Below are 18860 nucleotides of genomic sequence, written 5' to 3'. Positions count from 1 at the left end.
ATGTTGAAACGCCTGTGCGTGGGATGCATGAAGCAAATTTGCCAGCAGCGCGAGACCACCTGGAGAGACTATTAGTGCATTCTGCTGTGCATGAGGAGGAAAAGCAAATGGTGGCGAACAAAGTAGCTTGGTGGGCTCGGAATGCGATCTATAGCGTGGAAGATGCAAGGAGTGTCATGAAAGATTATGAACCCTTCATACAGCAGCATGCTCTTAAGCACATGTCGGCCACGTTAATAGGACTGTGGGAACAGTGTTTTCAGGGTGTTGCACCGCAAATCCTCTATGACATACAGGACAGGGTATATGCTACAGTTATGGCTCTCAATGAGGTTTTTAGCAATGTAACAACACTGGTGGGTTACCGAGGTAGATTGCTCCAAAACGTTCTGACGATAGGGACAAAACACTCCATGAGGGAGGTCCATTCCTTTTACCATTCTGAAATACCAGAACTGCACGACTCCACGAACACACTGTAATTAGGCCACGAGTTGATGCTTGGTTTCAGGAACAGTGGATCTATTCTCCTTGGAAGAGGAGTGAGGTCCTATCCCTAAAGAGCCAGCTGCCGGACCCTTGTAAAAAAAAAACACTGCATATTATAAAGAATTGACGGAGGTGACCTCCTCCATAGCCGATATCGAGGTGTTCTTTGGTCTGCTAGTACCGGTAGATATATGGACGCAGGATCATGCACTGGAGTTGGGTGGTACATGTGATGAGATCAAGGTATGAGATAAGGAGCTTTAGCTTGGCTACAAGCCGAAAGCGGAGCTCCTAGCCTTGCCGGGTGTATTATCATTTACATGCACTCCCTTTTCCCGCCGAAGACAGTGGATTGGGATAAGTTGACTGCGTGTTGTCAGAAGAAGGATGAAAGTGTGTCTGATTTCTTTACTAGATTTGAAGGGGTGTTTTTAGATTTTAGTGGTGAGGACCAGTCACAGGAGGTGGGTGTTTGTTTGTTTGTTAACATATTTGTCACTAATCTGCTTCCCGAAATCGCAACTACGTTGCAGGCTTCAGAAAGTGTGTGAACATCCTCATCTCCATCAGTAATTTTGAGTATGGCACAATACTACGAGCATAGAGAGAATGAGGACAAAGAAAAGTTGGAGAAAAAGTCAAAGGATGTGAAGACGAGGGTGTTGATGTAGCAGGTTGCGCGGGGGAGAGGGAGAGGTTCGGGAGAGGCTTAGCGGTTACCCAGGTCTAATAGGGGTGGTGCATCAAGTGCGCCCCTTGGGCTTAACCAATGTGCGTATTGTAAGCAGGTGGGACATTGGTGGAATGAGTGTCCGGAGTTGTTACAGAAAGGAGAGGCCCGAGAGGTCAAGGGTTTAGAGGACGAGGAGGAGGAAGCCGAGGGGAGATGCAGTCGGAGAATACATCACACAATAGACAGAGAGGGAACTATTTTGATGACCCTCAAAGCCGACAGTACCATCACGATGACTATGACATGGATGAGGTGACGGGGTTGTCCCATAGCTAGGACAGCCAGGGACAGTGCATGGCACTAGTTGCGGTGCCTTTAGATCAGCGCGGACCTTATGTTATGGTGGATTTGCAGGGTACGACCAAGAAATTTCTAGTTGATATAGGGGCTATGAATAGCTCTTTTTCCAGTTCACTGGTCCCGGGGGTAGCGCTGTCTGGCCAAAATAATGTGTTGGTAGGCTTTTCAGGCATGCCAGTAGTTAGTCCCATTTCCAAACCTCTTGCTTTGACTATCGGCCCCTTAACAGTTGAGTCACCATTTTTATTGACGTCCAATTGTGGGGAGAATTTGCTGGGATTGAATTTGTTAAAAAGGTTACATGCGACCATATTTTGTTCCCCTAATGGTGTATACATGACTATTGGACCACAGGTGGCCCGTGCAAAGCAATGCTTTGCAAAAGAAGCTACCCTCCAAGCAGAGTTAAAGAACGTGCCACACACATTGTGGGCTGCAGGGGATATGGACGTGGGTTTGCTCCAGATCCAACCGGTCTCCATCCAGATAAAGGACAACGCCAAATTGCCATGCATTCCCCAGTACAAGATCTCGCAGGCAGGAGAAAGGCTTTGTTACAAATAATTCAGGATTTGATTAAGTCTGGTGTGGTTGAGGAAACAGTGGGAAATTCTTAAAATTCCCACTATTCTATTCTTAAAAAGACACCCTTGGATTCTTCTTATGCCCACCCTGATGCTTACTGTTTTGTGATTGACCTTAGAGTAATAAATAAAATAGTGGTCCCAAACATTAGTACGATCTTGACAATGATTCCCCCGTCAACAAAATTATTTTCCATCATCGATTTGAAGAATGCTTTTTTCAGCATAGCAATCCATACAGACAGCTATATCTTTTTGGATGTGCAATAGCCGGTCGAAGCTTTAGATTCTGCTGTGCTCCACTAGGCAATGCAGAAAGTTCTAGTATCTATGGTCAAGCTTTGAAAGCTCAATTGAATTCTTTGGAGCTTCCCCCTGGTAAGGTGCTGTTGCAGTACTTTGACGACCTTCTTGTGGCTTCGGACACTGAGGATGATTGCAAAGAAGCCACAGTTAAATTATTGTTGCGTTTGGCACAACACGGACTTTTAAAATTCCAATATTGTCGACAGGAGGTCACCTATTTAGGTCACTTACTGTCGAAGGAGGATCGCAGACTAACACCTGAATGCATAGCTGCTATTACTAATATGCCTGTTCCTAAGACTCAACGCAAGGTACGCGTGTCCATTTGGATAACTTCGTATTGTCTGCATTGGATCCCTAATTATTCTATACTAACAAAACCCCTTCTTTACCTGACCACCAAAGATGTGCATGAACCCCTGCATTGGACATCTGCATGCAAGCAAGCTTTTGAGCAATTAAAGGTTGCGCTTTGCTCTGCTCCTGTGCTTGGTACTCCTGATTACCAAAAGCCTTTTGTACTCTACATATATGAGGCGGATGGTTGCACTCTTTCTGTTATAAAACAGGGTTTTGGTGGTAAGCAGAGACCCTCCACGTATTTCTCTGCCATGCTCGATAACGTCGCCAGAGCTCTCCCGAGTTGTCTGAGAGCTACCACGGCAATGGCAGTTTCTATCAGACAATCTTCAGGGCTCGTCCTTGATACTGATCTCACAGTAATGGTACCTCATGTTGTGGATACGCTATAGAATAAGACAAAGACGCAGCGTCTTACTAGTGTGTGTCTGACTGGATATGAGTTAACTTTGTTTGCTCCGCACATTACCATCAAACGATGTGCCACTCCGAACACAGCCATGTTATTACCCCTCCCTTCGGAAGAAAAGGGCAATGATGTCCATGGTTTTTTATTTCGGACTGAGGAAGAAACAAAAGGAAGGGTAGACCTCACTGATGTTTCCTTATCTGAAACCCAAGGGGAACTATATGTTGATGGCTCTTGTTTCAAATTACCAGATGGCACCACCACTGCAGCCTATGCAATCACAACGCTACATACTGTAGTTGAGAGTGGCATCCCGTATCCCATCCCACCAAGCTGCAGAGTTGGTTGCCCTCCTTAGGGCTTGTGAGTTGAATGAGGGACTGGCTGTTAATGTCTATACCGACAGCCAGTACGCCTTTGGGGTGGCCCATAATTTTTGGCGCCTCTGGGCGGAGAGAGGGTTCTTGACTTTGCATGGACTGCAAATCCAGAACGGCCCATTGATGCATAGATTGCTATCCACATTGACACTTCTTGATAACTTCGCAATAATAAAATGCAGTGCTCACAATGCCATCACTTACGATGTTGGGAGGGGAAATGCATTTGCAGACCAGACAGCTAAGGAGACAGCTTGATCAAAGATGAAAAAGATATTTGTGGCAGGTTCCACTAGGTGGGTCCCAGACAATGGAATGTTCGAGGACACATTGGAAAATGTCAGGGAAATTCAGGATGAGGCAACCCTAGATGAATTGGCAATGTGGGAAGAAAGCACAGGTCATTTGGACGAGGATGGGTGCTGGACTGACTTGTCTGGGAAACAGCGATGGTTTCTGCCCAATTCGTATGTACTCCCTGTTATTACCATGGCCCATGGTCCAGCGCATATCAGTGCCAAAGGAATATGCAAGCTACTGGACCCAGTGTGGCAGAACAATAATATCGCTAAGGTAGCCACGCACCTACTGAAGCACTGTATCATTTGTTTGAAGCATAATCCTGGGATAGACACTCCTACACCACTGGTAACTTGGCACCTCCTTCCTTCCCTTTTGAGGTTCTCCAGATGGATTTCATCTAAAAAGTCATTGAATTGGTGTGCAAAGGCTTGCATATTAAGCAGAAGTTTCATGCAGCAAATCACCCCAGTCAGCAGGCCTGGTTGAGAAGTACAATGGTACTATCAAACTGAAGTTAGCGAAGATCCAAGAAAGCACAGGACTGCGATTGTCGGAAGTGTTACCTTTGACTTTATTCTCTACCAGAGCAACAGCGCATTCTAGAACAGGGTTGTCCCCGTATGTGGTGGTCTTCGGATGCCCTGCTAATGTCTGGGGCATCCCAAAACCCAAGCACTTTTCCGAGATAGAGTACCCCTTGCTTGTAGATTATCTATATGAGTTGTCTAAAGATCTTGGGGGCATATCATCAAGACAATTATCGCCGCTTTAGCGGCCGTTTTTGGCCGGAAAGCGGCGATAATTGCATCGCACTATTAGCAAGGTCACGCTATCACGTGAAACCATGCCACAGCACCCTTTCCCTTAACGCCCAACTTTGCATCTCTAATGAGATGTAAAGTGGGCATTCCTCCCCCAAAATAATGTGAGAAATGTCGCTAACCGACATTTCTCCTGTTATCTAGCCTCACCCTAACCTGCAGAGCGATAAGAAAAGTACGCTAACCACAGTTATCGCTACTTTCCTTATGCCTCCTTTCAGTCTGACTTAGACATGATATCCAACGGAAGGTGGGTATCATGGCTGAGTCTGCCCTGCCCTATGAACAAGATATTGCCAAACGTTGTGCGATTATTGCTGGGCGATAATTATCCTCACGCTACGCGCGCTGAGCGATAATTATCGCCGGCCCATGCTGATATGCCCCTTCGTTCTCGTCACCAGCAGATTCACGGCACGCTGCAACCAATACCAGAGGGGCCAGGGCATTAGTTATAGCCCGTGGACTTTTTTCTTGTCAAGAACTTTCAATGGAAAAGCTGCTTGGAGCAGAGGTGGAAAGGGCCTCTCCTCATCCTTCTCGCCACCGGCACACCAGTGAAGCTGACAGTACACTGGGTCCATGGATCTCACGTCAAACGGATAAGTCTACCACTTTTGTATGACCGTTGGGTCCTTGAAGACATCGCTGATCAGGAAGGAGAGCGGGTGCCATGCTTCGTTCCCTTCTCTGACGCCCGATTGAGGTGGGCTCAGATGAACGAAGAAAGTGACGCAGACTTGTTTGAGATAATACCACCAGAAATAAGGGCCGCCTCGGATAACCCTGTTTCCAATACACCTGAATCTGAGTCTCGATGCCCTCCTGACCCTGAGTTTCTGCCCCTTTTTGTTGAAGAAACAGTAAATGGAATAACAAAGTACAGGGCATGGCTTAGGAGCTGATGCAGACGGTCGCGTGAGCTGAGAGCTCCGCACTGACCCCATAATTTCTCCTGATTTGGGAGCCTGTACTGCTCCTGAAACTACCCGGAATCGAGCTGCATCACTCTGGGAGCACCCACGACAGCTTCTAGTTTGAATAACAGAGCTGCCAGGAACCGGAGACCAAGAAGAGAGCCCGGCAGGAGCAACTTCAAAATGGCACCGGGTACGGATGCAAAAGAACTGAGCTGATGCAGTGAGCGAGGTTGTGATGGCGGGACCGCAGAGCGGAGGATCGTGTTGATGAGCAGCGGGAGTCTGGTAGTTCAGATCCTGGAGTGGACCCAGGAATGCAACTGAGGCGGTGTTCCTGGGACTGCGGGGACTCCCCCCCTCCCGGAGACACGTAGCGATACCGAAGCAGCAGCTGCAGAGATAGAGGGACAACGCAACACTCACCGACGCATATCATGGAGGGGGACCTGGTGACTTTTGATTGGGACCTCGTCTGTCTGGAGATCAGGACTGAGGTGACGGCTGGTGGGTCATCAGGCGGATCGAGCCACCATTTTGGGAGATGCACGGTGCAGTGAGATTGGGGACTGTGCAGCTCTTGGCACTCCTGCTGGCTGGTGATGGAGGTGAGGACAGTAATTAAGGGGCCCTTGAGTGTATTGCTTGCGGAGGAATGGCTCAGATGTTGGCGGAATTGGTGGAGGCCCCGGGACACTGATTCAGGAGACTGTGAGGCTAACTAAGAGCACTACCATTGATGAACGAAGGAGGAGGCAGTGGAGTGGCGGGGGCAGGGGCCGTGGCGGAGTGAAGGGATCATCTGGTCCTAAAACCTGGGCTGATCATCTGCGGTAGAAGCGCGAAGACGGACCCCGCTCCCCGCCCTGATTGCACAGTGGTAGTAGCCTTTTACCACGGGTGCCAGTGAGAAGACCACCAGCCATGGCAGTAAGAGCAGAGCACGGAGGCCGCAGCCTGCAGGTGGATATGGTTAGCAGACATAGGCTTGGAGCCTGGTGAAATTCATACAGCCGGACAGCGCAGTGCGCACAGATAAGGCCCTTAATCATAAGTATTAGAATCGAGGTGGAGCTCACTGGGACTATCAGTTTAGGTAGAGGGAAACCGGAAGTGCCCACGCCTGTTGAGTTAGGGGAGTGGCTTGGCACATCACTGAGCAGTACCACAGACAACGATCAGGTGCAAGGGGAGTGGCTTACAAGGCCTGGGAATTGAGTGGTGGCCAACTCATATCGTGGGTTGAGGAGAGTACACCCCGTAATAGTGATCACTGCACAGAGACTCTGATATGAGGGGAGGACGAGGGGAGCCGCATCAGAAGACCGGCGGGCCCAACGATCTGCAGAGCAGACGGCCATGGGAAAAACACGGGGCAAGCGGGGGAGCACCCCCGGAACATGAAGACGAGGCGGCGGATCACCGGAAGAGGTGCTGGAGTCACAAACGGAGGGGATGATGCACCAACAAGTACAGGTGATACTTGAGGCCATCACGGACACCAGAGATGCCCTCCAACAGGACATAGCACAGGTGCTGTTGGGGCTGGGCCTCCTTTGCGCAGACTATGCAAAGCTGGCGGATCGGGTGAAATAAACAGAAGCCACTTTGGGGGTTCTGGAACCAGCACAGAAGGCGCTTGAGACACAGATGGGAGAAGTGCATCGTCGCTTACAAACCCTAGAGAGGGAGGGCTGAAGATGCTGAAGGGCGGGACAGGAAGAATAATGTGCGGGTGGTAGGGCTACCTGAAGGAGTGAAAGGGACCAGTATGGTGGATTACTTGGGGGCCTAGTTGAGGACTGAAGTTGCCCCTAAGGACTTGTCCCCTTTCTACACCTTGGAGAGAGCGCACAGGGTGCAGGCTCGCCTGTTGACGTCTGGGCGGCCACCCAGACCAGTGGAGGCACACCTGCTCCACTACAAAGACAGAGACCTGCTTCTGAATAAGGCATGCACCATGGGCCCCTTCAAGGTAAATAATAGAAGTGTGACATTGTTCCCTGACTACACATTCGAAGTGCAACGCCAGCGTGCCTCCTTCTTGGAAGTCAAGGAAGCACTCCGTACAGAAGGGTTACAGTATTCACTGATGTTTCCGGCACGCTTGAGGGTGGTCATAGACGGTAAAACCTTCTTTTACAGTAACCCTGAGGAAGCATGGGACTGGCTGGATTCCTATAGAGCGGGACAGGGTGAGTCTGGTTGCAGCCAGGAGACTACTGGGAAGGCGCCGCACCACCCCCGACCGCGGCGCTCTGGAAGACGTTGTCTAGGCTCCCAGAAGCCCACTGTGTCTCAGACGGAAAAGGAAAGATCGGCAGCATTACAAGCAGTGACGGAGATATCTCAAGAAAGGGGACTAGCATCAAGGGGGCGACAGACTCTGAGAAGGGATCAGCGGGGACGGCTTCTGAAGATTCGAATTCGGCGAGCGTTACAATGCCACATGTTACACCTGGGACTGCCGATGAGATCACTGATGCGTAGTACAGTAAGACTTTTCCGAGGGCTAGAGGGTGCTCTTGTTTAATGACAATTTCTTTTATTCATGTGGGTGAAATTGAGATGGTGTCTGGGGTGTTGGGGGGCTGGGGGGAAGCCTTGGGGTGGGGCTCCCTTAACCTGGGGTGCTACAGCAAAGGCTGGGTCCTTATCAGGAGTGGGGTGTGGCAAGAGATAATTGAGATATTCTGATTCGGATTACCTAGGCCCTTAGACACCTCCCCTACTATTGTAACTAGAGGCTCTCTGGTAGCTACCGGGGAGGCAATTTAGTTGAGAGTTTGGATGGGTGCTGGATTGTTAGGACCTCTTCTGGGGTGGGGTTCTTGGGGAATTTTGCGGGTTTTGTTTGGGGACGTAGGGGGCATCGGTGTGCCAATGGAGGGAGTACAGAGGTTCCCAGGGGCTGTGGACAAATATGGAGACAATGCTTGTCCCCTTTCTACACCTTGGAGAGAGCGCACAGGGTGCTGGCTCGTCTGTTGACACCTGGGCGGCCACCCAGACCAGTGGAGGCACGCCTGCTCCACTACAAAAACAGACACCTGCTTCTGAATAAGGCACCTACCATGGGCCCCTTCAAGATAAATAATAGAAGTGTGACAATGTTCCCTGACTACACATTCGAAGTGCAACGCTAGCGTGCCTCCTTCTTGGAAGTCAAGGAAGCACTCCATACACTAGGGTTACAGTATTAAATTATGTTTCCGGGACGCTTGAGGGTGGTCATGGACAGTAAAACCTTCTTTTACAGTAACCCTGAGGAAGCATGGGACTGGCTGGAATCCTATAGAGCGGGACAGGGTGAGTCTGGTTGCAGCCAGGAGACTACTGGGAAGGCGCGCGCCACCCCCGACAGCGGCGCTCTGGAAGACGTTGTCTAGGCTCCCAGAAGCCCACTGTGTCTCAGACGGAAAAGGAAAGATCGGCAGCATTACAAGCGGTGACGGAGATATCTCAAGAAAGGGGACTAGAATCAAGGGGGGGGGACAGACTCTGAGAAGGGATCGGCGGGGACGGCTTCTGAAGATTCGGATTCGGCGAGCGTTACAATGCCACATGTTACACCTGGGACTGCCGATGAGATCACTGATGCGTAGTACAGTAATACTTTTCCAAGGGCTAGAGGGTGCTCTTGTTTAATGACAATTTCTTTCATTAATGTGGGTGAAATTGAGATGGTGTCTGGGGTGTTGGCGGGGGCTGGGGGAAGCCTTGGGGTGGGGCTCCCTTAACCTGGGGTGCTACAGCAAAGGCTGGGTCCTTATCAGGAGTGGGGTGTGGCAAGAGATAATTGAGATATTCTGATTCGGATTACCTAGGCCCTTAGACACCTCGCCTACTATTGTAACTAGAGGCTCTCTGGTAGCTACCGGGGAGGCAATTTAGTTGAGAGTTTGGATGGGTGCTGGATTGTTAGGACCTGTTCTGGGGTGGGGTTCTTGAGGAATTTTGCGGGTTTTGTTTGGGGACGTATGGGGCACCGGTGTGCCAATGGAGGGAGTACAGAGGTTCCCAGGGGCTGTGGACAAATATGGAGACAATGCTTGTCCCCTTTCTACACCTTGGAGAGAGCGCACAGGGTGCCGGCTCGTCTGTTGACGCCTGGGCGGCCACCCAGACCAGTGGAGGCACGCCTGCTCCACTACAAAGACAGACACCTGCTTCTGAATAAGGCACCTACCATGGGCCCCTTCAAGATAAATAATAGAAGTGTGACAATGTTCCCTGACTACACATTCGAAGTGCAACGCTAGTGTGCCTCCTTCTTGGAAGTCAAGGAAGCACTCCATACAGAAGGGTTACAGTATTAAATTATGTTTCCGGCACGCTTGAGGGTGGGCATGGACGGAAAAACCTTCTTTTACAGTAACCCTGAGGAAGCATGGGACTGGCTGGAATCCTATAGAGCGGGACAGGGTGAGTTTGGTCGCAGCCAGGAGACTACTGGGAAGGCGCCGCACCACCCCTGACTGCTGCGCTCTTGAAGACGTTGTCTCGGCTCCCAGAAGCCTACTGTGTCTCAGACGGAAAAGGAAAGATCGGCGGCATTACAAGCGGTGACGGAGATATCTCAAGAACGGGGACCAGAATCAAGGGAGCAACAGACTCTGAGAAGGGATCGGCGGGGCGGCTTCTGAAGATTCGGATTCGGCGAGCGTCACAATGCCACATGTTACACCTGGGACTGCCGATGAGATCACTGATGCGTAGTACAGTAAGACTTTTCCAAGGACTGGAGGGTGCTCTTGTTTAATGACAATTCCTTTCATTAATGTGGGTGAAATTGAGATGGTGTCTGGGGTGCTGGTGGGGGCTGGGGGGGAAGCCTTGGGGTGGGGCTCCCTTAACCTGGGGTGCTACAGCAGAGGCTGGGTCCTTATCAGGAGTGGGTTGTGGCACGAGATGATTGAGATATTTTGATTCGGATTACCTAGGCCCTTAAACACCACCCTAACTATTGTAATTAGAGGCTCTCTGGTAGCTACCGGGGAGGCAATTTAGTTGAGAGTTTGGATGGGTGCTGGATTGTTAGGACCTGTTCTGGGGTGGGGTCGTTGGGGAATTTTGTGGGTTTTGTTTGGGGACGTAGGGGGCACCGGTGTGCCAATGGAGGGAGTACAGAGGTTCCCAGGGGCTGTGGACAAATATGGGAACAATGCTTGACTTAAAATATATAACGTGGAATGTGAGGGGGATGCACACAATGGGGAGGCGCCACAGGGTACATGCTTACTTGGTGCGTAGGGGGTACACATAGCCCTCCTACAGGAAACCCATATTAATCGGGCGGAGAGCAATGTGCTGCAGCGTAGATGGCGGGGGCAGGTGTATTACACAACGTATTCAGATTTTGCTAGGGGAACGCTGATATGGATTAGAGCTGGGGTCCCCTTCCAGATGACCCGTCACTTGGCTGACCCAGAAGGGAGGTTTGTGGTAGTGAGGGGGGGACTGAATGGATTGGATGTAACGTTGTGTAGGATATACACCCTTAATGTTTATCAGGTGGGTTTTTTCAATTATCTGTTAGGTAAACTGGCACCTTACCTGACTAGCCCAGTGACATTGGAAGGGGATTCAATTCAATAACTTATATTATTATGGCTAGGTCCCATCCGCCACTACCTGAAGCCCCTATACACAGAATATCAAAATTAGAAGGGACTGGCAGGATTGCCGGGGGCTCATAGACACGTGGCAAATGCAACATTTAGAGGAACGTGACTTTTCTTTCTTCTCTGCATTACACAAACTGCATGTGCGATTGGACGCCATATTGGGCACACCGGACGTACACGTAAAAGTAATGCACAGCGAATACTTAGCGAGAACAATATCGAATCATAATCCGCTATTACTGACGATCAGCTGGGTCCAAGAGAGACCCGTGATACTGACGTGGCGACTACAACCAGAGGTGCTGGAAGACCCTGTCTTCCGCACAGAAATAGAAGCAGAAATTGCGCAATAATTTGTTGAAAATGAGGGGACGGCGTCAAACTTTACACTGGAGTGGGACGCTTTTAAGGTGGCGGTGAGGGGAATGTGCATTACAAAAATGGCGGGAGTACAGAAGATATTGCTGCGAGACAAAGAATCTGCAGAACATCGACTTAGGGTGGCGGAAAGGGCACGACCTGAGAACCCAGGGGCGCGGGAGGAAATATCAGAGGCCAGAGAGGGGGTGACAACCCAGGTAGAGAGGCTGCGTTGCTACAATCACAGAGCTTACCTGGCAAGGGCACACGCGGAACGGGACAAGGCGAGCACGCTGCTGGCCTGGCTAGCCAACCGGACTCCTCGAGGTACGCCTATATTAGCGTTGAATTCTTCATTAGGAACTCTGGTATATACCCAGCGAGGGATTAACGGATTTCTTTTAGACTATTATGATGACTTGTATAGGAGTAGACTGAGGAATACTGACGACGCCCTGTAAGAGTTTTTGGCTGATATAACGCTACTACGGTTGGAGGAGGAGCAAGCGGATTTATTGGGGCAGGAGATTACATTGGGGGAATACAGTGTGCCATTAAACACATGGAACGCAATAAAACGCCAGGCACAGATGGCCCACCTATAGAGGTTTACTCAAGCTATATTGATTTACTAGCTCCTAAACGGTTGGCAGTTTATAAGGAGGTGCGGAAGGTGGGGAAGCTTCCAGCCTCCACGCGAGAGGCTATCATTATCACGCTTCAGAAACCTGGAAAGGATCCCTTAGACAGGTCAGCTTACTGCCCGTTATCTATGCCGATGTCTGACTTCAGAACCCTGGGAAGGATCCCTTAGACAGGTCGGCTTACCGCCCGTTATCTATGCTGACGTCCGACTACAAAATATTAAGCAGGATTCTGGCGGCTCAGCTCCTCCCCTATATGTTACCATTGGTTCACCGTGACCAGGCGGGTTTTATCCCGACCCGGAATACGGCCACTAATATACGATGCCTCCTCCGCATACTGGATGAGGATCATGGGGATACTTCCTCTGCCATGGTACTCTCAGTGGACATAGAGAAGGTGTTCGATAGGTTGGAGTGGCCCTACCTGTTTCGAGTTATGCGCGCATTCGGCCTTGGTGAGGTGTTTGTGGGGTGGACGGGGTTACTTTACAGCGCAGCGACAGCACGGGTGCGGACAGAGATGGTGGTCTCCTCCCCCTGCTCAATAGGTCGGTGAACACGACAGGGATGCCCACTATGACCGTTGGTATTTGTGTTGCCCATTGAGCCGTTGGCTGCGCATGCTAGACTAGGGCGGCATTTGCAGGGATTAGCCCTGTGCGGTGACATGCAGCATATATCTTTGTATGCCGATGATCTACTTATTTTCCTGGCCAATACAGGGGAGGCACTGGAGGGGGTGACGAACGTGCTCCAGGTGTTTGGTGGGATTTCAGGGCTGGGGGTGAATTGGGGGAAGACTTGTCTTTTCCCGATGATTCTATCGGCGGCAGGCACTGTTCAGGTGGCGGGCATTCGGTGGGAACCAAACTGCTTGCCTTATCTTGGGACTAATATATATCATATACCTGCTGATTTGCTGGACTGAAATGTGGGCATGGCCGTACAAGGACTAGAAGGTAGCCTGGATTTTTGGAGTGCTTTACCACTCTCGGTAGCTGGCAGGGTGGCTCTCCTGAAGATGGTGACACTCCCCCGTCTGCTATACTACTTTAGGACGTTGCAGCCTTGGATAGCGGGGGCAATCTTTAGGCAGCCTCGTTCCACGTTTGTGGTTTCTTATGGGTGAACGGCAGGAGGCGGGTAGCTTTGACTACAATGATGCGACTGAGAGCGGACGGGGGCCTCGCGGTGCCCGATTTCGAACTCTATTACTTAGCAGCTCAGTTGCAATGGCTCACCCAGACGGTAGCTCGAGAGTTTAGGGGCCCAGATGGTCCGGAAGGGTGATGGCTTCCACGTCATGTGATATCATTTATAATACTTCAGCAACACTTACGTCTTGGCTCACTCACTGCTAAGGAACGGACGTTGAGACAATGTTGGAACTGGAGCCAGCGTAGAGCCGGGATTATTCATCCGTACTCCCTTGAAATTCCTTTGGGCATGTGTACGGCTCTCCCGCATGGGAGGGACTGGTCGGCGCTGGCAAAATGGGAGACGAAGGGGGTCCAGGTAATGGGGATTTATATGAGGATGGGGTATTACTGCCTTTTCAGATGCTGTGGGACAGGTATGACCTCCCGCGAAGGGACTACTTGATGCATGCAGCCCTGGTCTCGGTGATACAACATCATTGGAGGGAAGGGTTGTCAGAACCGCGGACCTCTACGGCATGCCAATATGTGGTGATGGCAGCGGGGACATTTAAGGCTGTTACTTGTATCTACAGGTGACTGGTCACAGAAGGTCTGAAACCATTGCAAGAGTTACAGAGAAAGTGGGAGGAGGATCTTGGGAAGGAAATACCTGAAAAGACATGACCACAACTGATTCGGAGGGCCTGGAAGAGTACTAGGAATGCTAGATTTCAATTAATAAATTTCTTTATACTACATAGGGCTTATTTAACCCCTTCGACGCTGATGACGAGCTGGGCTCGTCATGAGGTAGCCTCCTGCTACGCTGATGACGAGCCCAGCTCGTCACGTAACATGCGAATGAGTAAATCTCAGCGTACGGGCGGAATTCCGCCCGCACGCATGCGGTTAACCCTGGCCAAGAATAATCTGTATTTCCAAATAGATACTGCCCAGTGCCCACGCTGCAATTTAGGGGGGCGGAGTGACATCACATGATGTGGAGCTGTGGGCAGCTAGGAACGTACTGGGAGGAAGTAGTCGACCTGCTTTGTGGAGTTACGGAGCGCCACATAGAGCCTGACATGGGCACCTGTTTACTGCACTGGTTTCCGCATACTCCCAAAACAAGAATCACGAGTACATTTCTGGTTCTGGGCTTACTACTGGCTAAGAGAGAGATGACAGCACAATGGAAAACGAGATGAGGGCCCAGTGTAGAGAGGTGAAATTGGAGTTACTTAAATGGGCAAGGAGTGAGAGTACAGTTCGACTGCAACAAGCTATACGGGCTACTAATGAGAAGGCGATGGAGGCAGCGAGGGCATGGGAGACCATAGTAATTTCACTACAGATGCCCGAAACTGACTCAGAGGCAAGCTCAGTCAGGGAGGCCCAAGTGGAATAACCATCATTGATAAAAGTGCCATGATGGTATTCAAGGTTTAGCCTTGTGGTGCATTCATAGGATAACGTGAGATGATTAACGAACAGACGGTATTGTCCCGTAATTATTTTGATATGTGGTGCGAAGGAACTGACAATATTATAGATATATGCGAACAGAAATTTGGACACACCGGCAGCAGAGGGAGGGGGGAGAGAGTTTGATTGAGTTGGCTTATTATTATTTCTATGGATCAAATTACTAAGCATTGGAGATAAATAGTTGACAATATGATCAAAAATAATAAACAAATGTGAAAATTAGGATGTATGCAGAGAAGTGTACAATAATGAATCATCACTAAATCGAACAGTTGGATTTAACTGAGGGAGTGTGTGGGGATGACATAGCATAATAGTAAGATGGGATGTACAAATACTAATGATTGTTGCTTGACTGGCGCATATTGTTTTGAAAAATAATAAAAAAAGTTTTAAAAATATGAAATAACAAAGTACAACCTGTGCCCCGAAAGAAGGACGGTGTACCAGCCGAACAGTCCAGGAGTTAGGGAAGAACTTGAGCTTAGGGAGCAGGTGCTGTGCCTAAGGTGCCTGTATTAGACTAGAGTGAGCTGCACTGCTGCACTGCCCTGGGCACTGGACAGGACAGTTGAGGGTACTTGCCCAGGAGGGAGGGTGCCCTATCCTGAAAGAAGAGGATGTGTTTTTACAGCAAGGGCTGCGATCGCGCAGCTCCCCCATGGGAGTGCTTCATAGCACCACCATTGGGATGTATGACGTTACAACGCATGCTTTTACCACGCATGCTCTTACAACGCAGTTTTTACAATGCATACCATTACAACGCATAGCGCTTTGGGGTGCTGGATAGTGAATAGTTTAATTTACTATTCCAACTCCAGTCCCCGTGGACACTAGGGAAGGTGTTAGATAGTAAATTAAATCTATTCCCTATCCTAGAGCGCCCCCCAGTGCAATGCGTTGTAATGGTTTTCGTTGTAAAACCTGCATTGTAATAGCACTGCGTGGTAAAAGTTGCGTTGTAAAGGATGTTTCCCCCACCATTGATGAACAATAGGAGACTACCAGCGAGGCTCTAAACAGACGCTGGTGGACTTGTACCCCTCTGGTCGGTTGTATTTTTGTGGCTCCAATTCTAAAGATTTCTTTCTATTTATCCATTTGGCCATCATGAAGGAGGAGCAGCCCCCAGTGTCCCCTCCATTACAGCAGAATGGTCCTGTGTGGTCTAGTTATTCTACTGGGAGTAGGGTAGTAGTGGTCATCCTCACAGTCATGCTTACACTATTTGTGGTGGTTTGGTATTTAGAAGAACAGCATCCTGTGCACACTCTGGTAGGGACTAGCCCGATTCCCCCTGAGCACCTATTTGTTACATTGGCCCCGCATAAAGAGAGACATAGACAAATTTACACCGAGAACACATTTCTTCAGATGCTTCATCAGGTACACAGTACCACTAATGCCACAAACTGTTGGGTGTGTGGGTTACTCCCCTCCGTTATGCACAAGTATGATTTGCTGGTTTCATTGCCCTTGCCATATTTGGGTAGCTGTGAGGCATGGATTGAATTGCTTTCTATGGTATACATACACTATCATACTGATGCTATGATAACGGTACAGTCTGATTACGAAGCAGTGTTGGAGTATATAACGGTACACCAGGGATATATACCTGGGGCAGCTGGCAAGGAGGGTACCCTGCATCCAGAAGCTTGCATGAACATCTTGGAGGCTATTCAAAATGGCACTTGGTTACAAAATGAAATGCTAGATTTCTGAGGATTTAACATTACTGAATACTTCAAATATTTCCGGGAACAAAATATCACCAAAGACTAAGTCATGCCCGTCCTGGTGATCAATGCAACAGCTAGTTTCTGCGATGAAGACTCAGGAAACGTTCCTGTAGGACATTGCAGTTGTAACGACACATACCGATTGAACACTACTAGTAGCCCACCTTTGCTTACACCTCCAAATGTATATTTCATCTGTGGGGAACAGGCTTATACATGGCTTCCCAGGAGATGGTCTGATCGGTGATATGTCTCTTTCCTCTTATCTCCCATTTACATTGCACGGTCTAATTATTACAAGGATCATAGGCTACAGTGGAGGGATCTCCATCTGCATCGAGTTAAGAGAGTTGTTAATCCAGACGATATTGATCAGACAGATACTTCCTTACAGCAATTTACTGACATAATAAAGGGCATTCTGCCATTTTGGGGTCCCATGTTCAATAGGCATAATATTTGTAGTCTTGCCAGAGTAGTTGAGGGAGTTATTAATACTACTGCAGGTATACTGACTAATATTACAGTCGAGCTTCAGGCTACGAGGCTCGTAGCTCTTAAAAATCGGATGGTTTTAGACATCATTCTGGCTGATAGGGGTGGAGCCTGCCGCATCATCGGCAGCAGCTGCTGCATGTACATTCCTGATAGCGCCCCTACTGTATACTCTGCCATACAGAAATTACACAGACTTGCTTCAGACATCCATCAAGATAATAGTTTATGGTCCCTCACAGGGTGGTTCTGTGGTCTATTGACATCATGGGATTGGAAGATAATACTGGTCCTAATAGCTATCGCAGGTGTCATGTTTACATGTTGCTTATGTATTAATTGCCTTCCAACATGTTGCACCTATTGTGCGAGCAAGCTCACCCCTACTCCCAAGTTCTCAGGATGTGATAACAAGGCCTCTACTATGATGATGCAGGATATCCAGGTTATGATGCTCATAGACGAGGGCATTTTCAAGTACTGGCTGAATTTTCATACTAAGGGGTCTATTAGGATGGTGGGCGGGGACCGGTCCCCAGTGGTGTGGCGGTCCTGTACCGGCAATTAGGATGCCACTGCCATGGTGGCGGTGGCATACCCACCGCCAAATGCCGTGGAAGCACCCTGTGCATTTGCATGCACAACGTGGAAGGCACCGTCTGGCGCCTGCCACGTTGTGCATGAAAATGCAGGGAGTACCATAGGTACCCCTATGTGACCCCCCAACACCCTGAGGGCCGGCAACGGGCCCCCACATGCAGGCACCGCATGCCTTTCCATGGCGGTAAAGCCGCCATGAAAGGCACATCCTCGCCTGTATTATAATATGTATGGCGGTGTCTTGCAGACATCGCCACTATATTATACCTCTTTTCCGCCCGGTCTCCTGTTTGACCGGCAGAAAACCGTCCGCCGGGGCCCCCCCCTCTGCCATCATAATATGGTGGGGGGGAAATGGGATGCGGGCAGTGGAAATTGTCGAGTGAATCGCCACCACCATGCGGGCGGTGGCGATCCGCCCGACATACTAATAGGCACCGAAGTGTGTTACTTTCTTCTCCTTTGTCACATGAGTACCTATGCATTTGCTTCCCCCCCCTTAGAATTGGACCCTACCGGATAACTCAATAAAGCATTTAGCCACCTATGCTAAAAGGAGGGTCTGTTAGGTTTGAAATTCCCATCCCTGCAACACACTCGTTCATGCTACATTAGGTTAGCAGTGTGATGCTAAATAGATGCCATTTGTATTCATGTTATGCAACCCACTAAGTTATCCCCGTAATGTTCATGCTTCAGTTAGTAAGTGTTACTCCATTTTCCATATCGCAATCCCTTTTGGACTGCTTAGAATGTGCCTGAACTAGGCCTCATTACTCATATTGCTTGCCTCAGCAGAACACTGTATTTCGTTATTATTTTCTCTTCTGTTCAAGGCTGTTTCTCGACTTACTAATGAATAGGTCATTCTGCCCTCGTATACCTATCCAAGGGGCATATTATCAAGGACAGGCGATACATTATCGCCGCTTTTATCGGCAGGAAACTGCCGATAAAGCGGCGATAATGGCCTTGATAATATGCTCTATGAATTCCAATCGAAGCCCATTTTAGATGTGTTCACATCTAACATGGGCTTCGATTGGAATTCATAGAGCATATTATCAAGGCCATTATCGCCGCTTTATCGGCCGTTTCCTGCCGATAAAAGCGGCGATAATGTATCGCCTGTCCTTGATAATATGCCCCCAAGTGTG

The sequence above is a fragment of the Lissotriton helveticus genome, chromosome 2_1 (assembly GCF_964261635.1).
Source record: "Lissotriton helveticus chromosome 2_1, aLisHel1.1, whole genome shotgun sequence".
Taxonomy (NCBI): Eukaryota; Metazoa; Chordata; class Amphibia; order Caudata; family Salamandridae; genus Lissotriton; species Lissotriton helveticus.
The sequence above is the reverse complement of the archived record's forward strand: the minus strand, read 5'-3'. Positions refer to the sequence as shown.